The sequence below is a fragment of the Accipiter gentilis genome, chromosome 16 (assembly GCF_929443795.1).
Source record: "Accipiter gentilis chromosome 16, bAccGen1.1, whole genome shotgun sequence".
NCBI classification, from domain to species: domain Eukaryota; kingdom Metazoa; phylum Chordata; class Aves; order Accipitriformes; family Accipitridae; genus Astur; species Astur gentilis.
In genome coordinates, this window is record NC_064895.1 from 7,357,904 (window position 1) to 7,370,205 (window position 12,302).

Below are 12,302 nucleotides of genomic sequence, written 5' to 3' on the forward strand. Positions count from 1 at the left end.
TGATATTTAAATGAAGCCACATGGATTCATACTAACTCAGGTCTTGATCCGTTGTTTTTACAAAAGGCACATTACCTATTTTTGTCTTCTCAGTCAGGCTACTGTTACCTAATATTGACTTGGTGAGTAGTGACTCACTGACTACTGACTACTGGTGAGTAGTGACTCACTGACTGTCTACTACCCTCAGGAGATGACATTTATTTAATGTAAAATAAATACAAGTAAGATATTTTGCGATAGATTATGATACAACAAGTTTAGATGTGGTCATTTTGTACTGATGATTTTACTTTTTATATTTAAGATGCTTCTATTAACAATACTAATAAAAATTTATAAGACAGGTCTTTTTTTACCATATGTAACAAAGCAGTACTATATGGAGAATCTCGGGGGGGGAGGGGCAGAAATAATCTCCAAATATTAAGACAGGGTGACTATGTTCCAAGGAGTGGAAAATAACCAAATTTCTGTCCTCATCTAAAATTCCATGCTGCTGCCATGGGGTAGGAAAAATTGTCATTTTCTTGGAAACTTCTTTTCCCCTGCCTTCCTCTTGGAATAGTGCAATTTAAAAAAGAATTAACTTGGGAGCAGAATACGGTGAGAGAGACTGTTTAATGGGGAAAGTCAGTGAGAAGAAAAAGGTTGAAAAAGTTCTTTGAAGTCCTATAGGGACATACTCCCTAGAGTGAGGGAGATGAAGAGGAAGGAATTTTTATAGCTTCTTGGACAGTTCGGAAAAAATGCTTTTAGGGAGAAGGTCACTATGAATTTTTACAAAGACTCAATTAAAACTGTAAGATCAAATCAGTTATGAATTTCTATAAAATTCAGGCTATACTGTATAACATATACATATAATTCTAGCACATTTAGATTTTTTTTAAGTATGAAATTACACTATTTGCAGCATACATACAACCATATAGGAAAATACCATACCAAATTAAATTAAATGAATCAATGAATACTTTATAAGATCATCTTATTTTATTCTTTCATTTTTTGATAAAAGTAAATTTTACTTCAGGTGATACCTGGGCTATTTGCTGTTTTCCTTGAATTGTTTGAAGTTCAGAAATTACATGAAGGTGTACCTTCATTTAGATTTAACTAACAGTCAAGAATTTCCTGTGGAGTTGAGTCAATTTAACTATAACTGGGTGAATTTAAACACTGAAATGTTTGCTGAACCATGCACTGAATAGGTTACATTTACATAACGTACTGATTATCAACAACTTGGTAGAAAAGTGTAATCTAAAATACCTATTATTTAAAAAATTCAATCCAGTAATAAGCAATTCCAAGTCTTTCAGAACATTACAATTTTGAAATAATTGCATATGAAACAAGGCAGTAGGTTCTACAAAATATAAGAAAAAAAAAAAAATCCTTAAAAATTAACTGTAAGTTTTCTCTGATTCCCTCCCTCACCTCATAAATATAAGGTCTACCCTATGGATATGAAGGCAGAACCACACATATGAACCTCCTGAAGTCATATTGGGTATAGTATTCCGAGATGTTACTTGTGGCAAATTCTGATTCACACTATATAAGTAGAAACCCAGGTTGACTAGCAGAAAAGAAGAAGAATTTTATGAGGGAAAAAAGACATTCTTGTCCAGAAGTTCTTGGAACTTCTTGCCTGTTTCTGCCAGGATATTAGCATAAACCAATGCTAATGACTAGGTCAAACAGGAAAGTCCCAGTCCCTTAATGAACTACTCTTCCATCCTGTCTTGCTCAGGAAGAATATATATGATACACACAGTACATAAATTAACAGTTGATTTCCTTCACGTCTCATATTTCCAAAGTGTCTTACAGATTTTAGAATCTTATGGATTCTGCTCACTCTTTCCTACTGCACTACCTTCTCTGTCAGTACTTTAGTTATTTCTGTTTCAGAATTAAAAAATTCTCAATTAATTTCTTCCTTTGTTCATGCTAGGAAACCTAGAAGAGCTGACCTATCTCTAGCTCCTTGTTCCTTAACTGCATCAGTTGGCCTGATGAACTTCATTATGGATCTTTTGTAACCACACATTGCCATTATACATGGATACACAGCCTGATGACTGCAAATACTTCAGCTCATCTAACCTTTCATCAAAATTTAGTTTCTATTTGATTTGGAACTGTTACCTGTCATGTATTGGTCAATGGTAACCTTAGGCCAAAATTATCAGATTTTATAGTAAATTATGTTCAAAATAAAGATACTCAAAATTTGTACAAGCATCATAAAAAACATGTGATAGGAAACACAGCATAGGGTAATGAAACACATGAGTTAAGATATGATTTTTAAGTGTGTTTATCCATAATTAAATCAATTTTAATTCTGGATCTGAGCAAGATTTCATCATTTAAGCAGCCTTTTCAAATGTTCTGATACCACTCATTTGTCCTTTCCTTCAGAATTCTATTCTATATCACAAAATTGCAGAATGGTTGAGGTTGGAAGGGACCTCTGGAGATCATCTCATCTAACCCCGCCCTGCCCAAGCAGGGCCACCTAGAGCAGGTTGCCCAGGATCATGTCCAGATGGCTTTTGAATATCTCCAAGGATGGAGACTCCACAATCTCTCTGGGCAAACTGTGCCAGTGCTGGGTCACCCTCACAGTGAAAAAGTGTTTCCTGATGTTCAGACGGCACCTGTTGTGCTTCAGTTTGTGACCGTGACCTCTGGTCCTGTCACTGGGCACCACTGAAAAGAGCCTGGCTCCATCTTTCTTTTCATGGTCCCTTCAGGTATTTGAATGCATTGATGAGGTACCCCTGAGCCTTCTCTTCTCTAGGGTAAAGAGTTTTGGCTCTCCCTGTATATGAAATTACACAGCTGGTCCAACAGATGAACACAGACATAAAAATACCTCACTCACATAAACACAAGGTGCACCAACAGCCTCATTCTGTTCCCCTTTTGGGCTAATTGGGATGAAAACCCATTAGTGGAAAAATCTATATATAGGTACAGCATGGGTCCCCCCAGTAGCTGGACTCAGACCCTCATTCTGCTCAGTGGCTGGATCCCAGTCTCCCCAGCTGCTGGCACTTGGGCATACAAGCCCCTGAGGCTGGAGCCCCACTCCAGTTGCTGATACTCAGACCTACACACACACACACACACACACACACATAAACAGAGGGATACAGACACAGGAGTGATACACCCTATAACTGGCCTTAGACAACCAGTCTATCCAGTTGCTGGCCCCTGGATCCCCAGGTCTCCCAGTTGCTTCACACAGGCATACACAGGCAGACAGGTCTCCCCGCGTTGCAGGTCCAGACCTATGACTTTACCAGTAACCAACCCCCAGATGCCATGGCCTCTCCAGGAGCTATCTTAGTCCCCCTTGTCCCTCCAGTAACCAACTCTCAGGCTTGTTGGTCTTTCCAGTACCCAGCCCAGACCTGTGGTCCTGTGGTCTGACTCCAGGTGCTGATGCTCAGACACCCATACACAGACACACACACAGAATAGAGGCCTTTACCCAGGAAAAGACTTACAAATGAAGTTTAATTAGGAGATGGGACGGACTGTCATAGGCAGTGACCCCCTCCCTCGGTCCGTGAGGTGCCCCAGAGAGCTGCCGTGGCTGGCTCCTGGTACTTGGTGTCCCCCAGCCCCTGGGCCTGAGGTGGCCCTGGGACACACTTATGGGGATGGACCTTTAATCACATAACCTAACACTGGTCATTGCTTTGTGGAGAAAATATTACAATTCTGATATAAGGTGGGAAGAATTTTTTGTGGAATAGGTTTTTAAGCATATTACTTAGTAAAGCAATATACATGTTGTGATTTTAAGATAAGAAAAACTTACTTTACCAAATATGAAGTGAGTTGTAAATGAACTTATTCAAATTGTCTTACATCTTTGTTCAAAACAAATCAGTTGGGGGCAAATAAAAAGGGGGCAAATATAATAAAAGATTTATATGTTAGCTGGAGAAAAAAAGATACAAAATTCAACTCTATTCAGCATGCACCAAAATTTTTGTTATTTAAAATCCCTTGAAAATAAAAGAGCTGAAGAAAATCTTAATTTTCTATTTGACTTTTTTCTTCTTCCATGCAAGAAGTACTCAACTGAATCAGAAGCCCTTTCTTTCAAAAAAAATTATGTTTATGAGGGAAAAAAGACCTTTCAAAAAAAATTATGTTATCAATTTACCTTGATAAAGTATTAATATGATATACATCAAAGTATCTATATAATAATCAATATTTTTCTATAACTTCTGAACTTTCCCAAAACATGGTAGAGGAGAATTCTCGTTTCAAATTTAAAGACGGTATAGTGTGCTTCTCTTGATCTTATGCCAATTTAAAGTCACAGTTGACTTTTTAAATTATCAAAGAGCAAGTATATATATATTTAAATCCATTTCAGGAAAATCTAGTTATATCTTGTGTGAGCTAATTTGATGATATGACTAGGTCAAGATAGAAGGATCTAAATTAGAAAGCCCAGCAATATTGCTGAAACTGACAGAACACCATGTTCAGTTTTTAACGTGCTCTTACTATGCCAGCAATTTTATCTTGTAACATGATATGTTTGGTTTCATTGTGTAAGACATTACAACTCAGATAAGTTTACGGAGTAGGCAAACAATACAATTTATCAGAATCTGCCTGTTTTGCTTAAATGAGCATAAAACGACTTAGCTCCTGTCAAGCGTATTAACCATGTATGTGTTTAGTGTATTAACAGTTTATGTCAGTCAACTCTGTCTATAGCTCATTTATTGGAATACCTCTTAAGTGTGGAGTTTAGCTATAATAAATGAATGCATTTTCTATATTTCATAAAGCACTGTTTGAACACCTTGATGACCTAGCTTAGCTATCTAAAAGGCTTAGATGTCTAAGTCAAAGCCAGTAAGTCTGTGCTGGCTGCACAAACAATGAATAGTCATGTCATTCTGAAGTATGTGGCTAAGACACGTAAGATGAATTGCCCTCTTAAGGTATTTGCATATTTCTGGAGGTACTTCTGTTTTTCTGTAATTCTGTTGACAATGAAAAGAGCCCATATTATAAGCTAATCAGCTCATTCTTAGTTTTTTAAATAGCTTAGCTGTCTAAATTTGTATGATGAATACCATATATTAAAAGGTAACTACATCAGTCATTCTGAGTTTTGGAAAACTGTAAAGTGTTTAAAATACATTTTTATACTGTTTTATTTTATGAAACACACTGTTTTCTAAGGAAGAATGTCTTCCCTGAACTGAAACATTTTTTTAAAATAAATATATGTAGAAATATTATCTTGTTTTGAAAAGTGGTTTTGTACACTATACACAGCACTATTTCTCTACAGGAAAATTGTATTAATTAATCTTCTTACTCTAGTAACCACAGAAAAGCATCCTCAGAATACCTACAGAAAAGCACCCTCAGCTCCCCTTTTTTGAGCCAGTGGAGGTGATGATGTAAAGCTTTTTACATTCAGTGGCTAAATGCACTGTCATTTAATACTCTCTTGAAACTCCTTGGTGGGAATAATTGTCCTGACACAAGTACTGCAGAATGCCTGTGTTTTTACAGCAGGGTCAATCTACAATATTATTCTGCAGTATTTTTATAGTTTGTGTCTGTTCTCTTTAAAGGTAATGTGGCCAGTGCAGCAGCATCTGGAAAAAAAGGTCAGTCTCAAAGGTCAGCTGTTGCACACCTTGTTCTTACCATTTGGGGATAAAGAAGACTAAATACCCAGACTATTTTCTCCTACCTTCACTGGGGAGCTTCTAAACTAGCCGAATATTCATTCTGCTTTTTCTACTGCATTTCTGGCTGCCAATTGTCTCCATGTCCTTTGTGACATTAAGCAAGTATCTTAAGATGATCTTCCCCTCTTTTTTGCTATATAGTAATATAAAGTTTATAAGAACATGAATAAATTGATTTAATTGATCATCTATGTGACTCCAAATCATGTTAAATGGAATAGCTCCAGATCAATGACAAGAAGATACCATCTAAATCTGAGATGATCCAAATTTGGATAGGTGTTTACATTTTTGACAGTCAGATAGTACCATGAAAATCAAAGAGATTTGTAGATAGGATTATTTTCGTTAATACAGATTTTTTTTGTCCACTTAATCATTGTGACTTCTCCAAGGAGGAATGTAATAGTTGTTTTCACATAAGTAAAATAAAAAAATCAGAGTATTAGAGATATACAACATTTATACTTATCTTAGTAAGAAGTTTTGAGGAACAAAACTGTAAAAATCTGTAAAAAACAAGATCTAAAATTCAGAAAAAAAAGGAAACTCATAAGAAAAAAAAGTCATTATGAAGATGTCTGTCTGTGGTTGGAATTTGATCTTTGATATCCATATATCAAATTGGAAAATATGGGAATACTCCAATTTCCCTCAAAAACACTTTTCAGGTCAGATTCTTAATTATAATTTTAGTTTCAGTAGGAAATGTCCATTTGTTATAAATTTATAAGAAAATTATCATTAATAAATGAGTGATGCTGCCAACTTAGATGATGCTTACTGATTTATCATCTTCATTATTGCTTTGTTATTTACGGAAATTGGACATCTTTTCCAGCAAAATGAAGAAGTTATTAGGAGACAATGTATGAAAGTCTGTACTTTATCCTGTATCATAATCCAGAAACACAAGAAAGTGTTCTTTTCAACTCCCATTTCTGCTTATGACTGCAGTGATAAATCAGGATATGAGAAGCAATTTTCATTTTTCTATGTAATTGAGAACTGACAGGAATAAAATACTTAAATAATTACAATATTAAAAATAGCCATTTAAATTTAGATTCTGAAGGTCAGATTTTCAATGGTCTCAAACCCACCAGTTACTATCTAAGCACTGATATAATTAGCTGTATTTCCACTTAATTTTATTTATTCCCTTTGATTTACTTTTCTGTAATAAACTTAGCTCATTTGCTACCATTCCTTTACCATTTCTAACAGTCACACAGTGCAAGCATATAGTAAGAAGGTCTGATTGATAAATTTATATGTCAGTGTAGATGGACACTCATATGTGATATATTTGCTTAGCATAGGGGAGTGCCCGCTACACTAAACACCAAGAGTTTTTATTATAGATGTTACTGTACTTTTATTATTGTAACTACTGCATCAAACTTTACAAGAAGTATGTTTCATCTTACATTGTCATACCAATGTGAAAATATTTGACAAAAAGACGTCTATGGCCTACAGGTAAATAAGTGCATGAAGGTAATTAAAAAAACCCAAACAGCCCTTTTCAGGGTTCCATGCAACAGGAATCAAATTATCACTTTTATTACATTAACCTAAGGTTGACATTAACTTTTTCTTCTGAATGCATAGCATAGAAAAAAAATAAATTATGCAGAGAAAGGAGTTCTTACAGTTTTGTTTGTTTTGCAACACTGTGGGACAAACGTGTCAGATGGGAGAGAAATGTTGGTGGGCAGACTGTTACACCCACATAGAGAAATTCAGAAATCATTACATGTCCCTAGGTTGAGCTTAAATTAATAAAAGGATTGGTACACAAATGAAGGCAACTTTGGAGTGACAGGAGCTCAGGTAAGGTTAATATTGAAAGGACAGTTGTATGCATACATTTTGGTGTGCTGAGCCTGCAGGTTACAGATATATTTGCTTATGTATGCCTTAAAAGATTGAACAAATGAGACATTTTACTGCTGGGAACTCTGGCTGATAACCACTCATTCATCTCTGATGCACAAAAAATACGTATGATCAGAAGTGTCAAACTTATTTTCTGTGACAGAGTTTAGGATAAGGTAATTTAAATACTAAAAGGCAATTTACGTACTAAAAGAAAAACTGAGATTTCCTGGTACTTCTGACTTTTGTGGTAGTAGTGAATTATTTTCTAGAATCACATATACTATACACAAAACCCACTTAATAACATGTACACTGATGGACCATCAAGATTGTGCTCATTTTCCTAATTGTTTGGGGAGGGGGGGTGTTGCAGGAATCAATGACATTCCTAGGAGTTTAGTTTGCAGGAAAGGTAAAATTATGTAGCAACCAGATTTGTTATGAAAGTTTCCAAATGTGCAACATCACCGCTATGCATAGTCTACGGACTCCAGAGAAATTTCAGAGTACCTAGCTGTCTTGCTTCTGCTTTTATAGTACTTCATCTAGGTCTAGACGGCTTTCACATAAGCAACTTTCCAAGAGGTTATGAACCACCGCAGGGCTTTTGCAACAAAATCATTAATTGTCTTGATGAACACTTAGAATATCATACAAAGTGTTCCTTACGGAAAGCGTGAACAAACAAACATTCTTCCAGTCCACTAGATATATAGCAATCTATTTATGGAACACATACTTTTATTTGATTGTGAAATGGCCTTAAAGACTATTTTTGTGAATATGTGTACTGGAACATTCCTTTTTTGCAGAACTGTAATAATAAAATATATCTTGACATTGGTATCTATTGTTATGTCTAAAAATTCACCTTGAATAAATCTTATTAAATAGTAATAGCATAGGAATTGCATTGACTGTATGGTAATAGTAAGAAAAACAGGATATCAAAGATTTTTTCTCATAGGCCTATATCTTTCCCAGGTACTAGACACAGAAGACAGATCTGATGGCTCATCAGTAGCCTCAGTCTACAGAAAGCTACAGGGAAGTAAATGCTGTACTTTAACAGCTTTATATCAGCAGACATTTTGTACAATTTGAATATGCCTTGCCTTTCCCACTGTTAAGGGCTTTCCCTCTCACTATGCTTATGCCAGGAAAAAAACTCATGGCCCCTTTTCTGCTCCCAAGGGCAAACAGAACAAATACGTATAACTTGTAACCATATAAATAAACTCTCTGCCTTCATTTTTCTATCCCAAACCAGGAAGTCTCCATCCATTACAGCGTGCTGAGAGCAGCTCATGCCCAGGCATTGCCTGGGGCACACATGGGCTCACACAGTGGTAGAATCACTTTCTTTGGAGAGGACCCCTGAGGTTGCCTTGCCCACCCCCACTGCTCAGAGCAGGGCCAATTTAGTTAGTGTGCTCTAAGAACATGCGAGTGAGCATGTTAACAACTTAGCAGTTCCAACTGTTGCCGCACAGCATTTGTGCCCATCCCCTCACCCTGTTTATTGGATTTCTAGCTCATAGTCCCATGGGAAATGTTCTGGCAGAACTTGACACATACCTGTAAAACTTCAGATATTGATACCAATGTCATCCATATCACAGAGTAGAAGATCTGTGTTTCCAGAGAAACCTGCCAGCAGTTTTCAAGAGCCCTAGTTTCAGAAGCATCGTATATCCACTCTATCTCTCTATACACTCACTCTAATAGGCACTCTATCTTCTGATAGAAAAACTGTAGAGCTGGGCTCTCATCCCTTAGCAGGGGTAGTCAGAACTTAGAGCAGGAGGGGCAGATATGATCTCCAGAACTTTATTAACAATTATTTCTGGTCTGGAATAATTATTTGATAATGGTTTCAATTAAAACTTGTAAAATGAGAACTGAGTAATACTATCAAGAGGTTTTGTAGACTCTAAGGCACTCCTATTATTTCGTAGCCAACACAGAGCTTAAAATTGCTGTCTTTTGATTTATTGCAGAATGACATACAGAGCTGAAATAGCTTAATAATAAGTCAGTGACATCAACTCTCCCAATTACATCTCAGATGTGCATGAAGGACAAATAAACCAGCAATCTCACTCCATTTTGCAAAGATAAATAAAATGTCTGGTTTATTAAAGGTATGTCAAAATAGAGGTATTATTCTGTGGCCTGAACACAGGCAACAGGCTAACATTTCCTGAATTTTAATCAAGGTCAGGTGATGGATCTGTGAAAATGTCACAATAATCTATGCAGAAAATAACTAACATAACACCTAATGGTTACTTGGGGTCTCTTTGAGGATCACTTGGGGTGTGTCAAAGACCAAATCCTAGTGGAAGTAGCAGGATAACTGCATGGTACTTGGAGGCTAAGGTACTTAACAGCTTTGAAAATGGAAAAGAAGTCATTTTACTTGTAGCTAAGCTGTGAAATTACAAAAGGGTTATTCTGTTCTCACTTTCTCCTGCCATGGGAGGATTTGCTTAGCACATTTGTGTGCTTCCCTATAACGTCCTCAACACTAGCCATTGAAAATATACTACTCTGACAGAGACTTTTCATTTGCTCTTCACACTCTTCCTTCTAAAGAGCACAGACCTTTACCAGCGCAGCTCCAATTAATCTGTAATTTTGTTAGGGATAACATTCACAAAAGTGAATAGAAACTGTATGCACATCACACATTGAATAAGAAAGTCCTCCGTTTTCATACTTGGAGCCAACCCAAATAGTATGTAGGCTCACCATATTCCTCCTATAACTTTAGAACAACCATTCACTCTCTAGTCAAATTCAGGCTTTATTATTAGACTATATGTCTTCTGGTGATTAAATATGATGTTTCTTTACATCAATGTTTAGTTAGACAACTTTGAACTTATCAATGTGTTGCATTTTTTCCACAAGGGATTTATGTAGTAAAGAAAAATAAATCCATCCATTATGAGTTTTAGACCACAGCTGACAGCAGTAAACTTGGCCTCCTTCAGCTGCATAGTTCAATATGAGATATTACGAGGATAAATGACAGATAAAGTTATTGTATCAAATGGATCAATAGGGCATTAATATTTTTTTTTCATTTCTGTTTGTTTCTTAGCTGCAAAATAAAGTCTAGGTAATATTTAAAGACATCAACCAATATTTAACCACTTATTATTTAATGCCAAGTCTGAGAATATTCAGTTTCAAAATCATTTATTGTAAAGTGATATTAAGTATTCTTTAGAGAGTTATAATTTATGTGCTAAGTTTACCCTTCTCAAACATTTTCACCAACAAAGCATAAATATGTGAAATTCACAAACATTGATAAATGTTAGCTTTCTTCTATTATTCATAAAGTCAAAGATTTATTGCAAAAGAATGTGTTTACCTCAAGTTAGCATATTCAGCATGTTTTTACTATGCTTGCAATTATTCTTATGCAGTAGATGCTATCAGCGGATCTAAAGTATAGTCATATGAGAAAATTAAAATGCATCATGAAAGAGCAGATAGCTAATAGCATTAGAACTTTTAGAAGTAATATTAGCATGTCAATATATTTACATAACTAAATAACCTGACTTCATTACCAAATTTTATTCATTTAACCAATAAATTTGATTAAAAACTGCAAAAGTAGTCCCAGGAATGTAGAGTCCACTGGTTTCCTAATCATCTGCTCATTCTACTGATCTACAAAATTATACTCCCTGATACAGAATTTTATCTAGCTTCATGACTATATTATTCACTGTCCTTGTTTAAAGTCTAGCTTAACATTTAGGATCTTTGCCTGGCATGAACTAGCTATGACAAAATTTTGTTTCCTGAAGTTGAGCTGAGCTTAGAACCCTTTTTCTAATTCCTTGGCAAATGCTGAAAAGTGAAATGGAAAGGCATTAACATTGTAATGCATAGGAGTCCCTTAATGGATTTAAATGGCATTTAAAAGTCTTGACTACTTCTGAACTGCTCAAACTTCTAAGCTCCAGCTCAAAGAGAAGTGCAAAATTCTAGGTTCAAATACCAATTTCTGTGGATGTGCAAGAGCCTGTCCATAGGTGGACTGGTGACTTTGCTGTCCAAAATGAAGCTAGGCATCCCAAGGCTTGTCATCTCTGGGCAACACATAGTCTGAATGGGTGTCTTGAGCTTAAACATTTGCCTTCCACCTGATGCCACTTTATAAGCTACAGTCGGAGGTCTAAGTAAGTCCCTGAGGATTTTTTTTTTTTTTTTGACCCAATGAATATATTAGATAGTCATAGAACATGAAAATTCTTCAACATTAAACACTTGCTTTCAAAACAGCCAAAAGTAATAGATGGGAACTTCAAGAGGAAAGAATCTGTATACAAATTTCTGCTATGGTTCACATAAAAGGGAGATTTAAAAACAAATCTATGCAGTCTCAGATGGCAGCCATAATCCTCAATTAATGCCATGGGGACAGTAAATGAAAACAATATATTTGGACAATTTCTAATCTTTGTCCCTGAATTTCCATTCCTCTCCTCAGCACTTCTGATTGGTTAAGTTAGTATTTGGGTATTTATTTTTATAGCTCCTCTATCTGTTTAGTTTCCCAACATGTTGTACTGATGGTCTAACTATGAATAAGCGCTGTGCATTCTACTATCAGAAAGACACCTGTAAGTG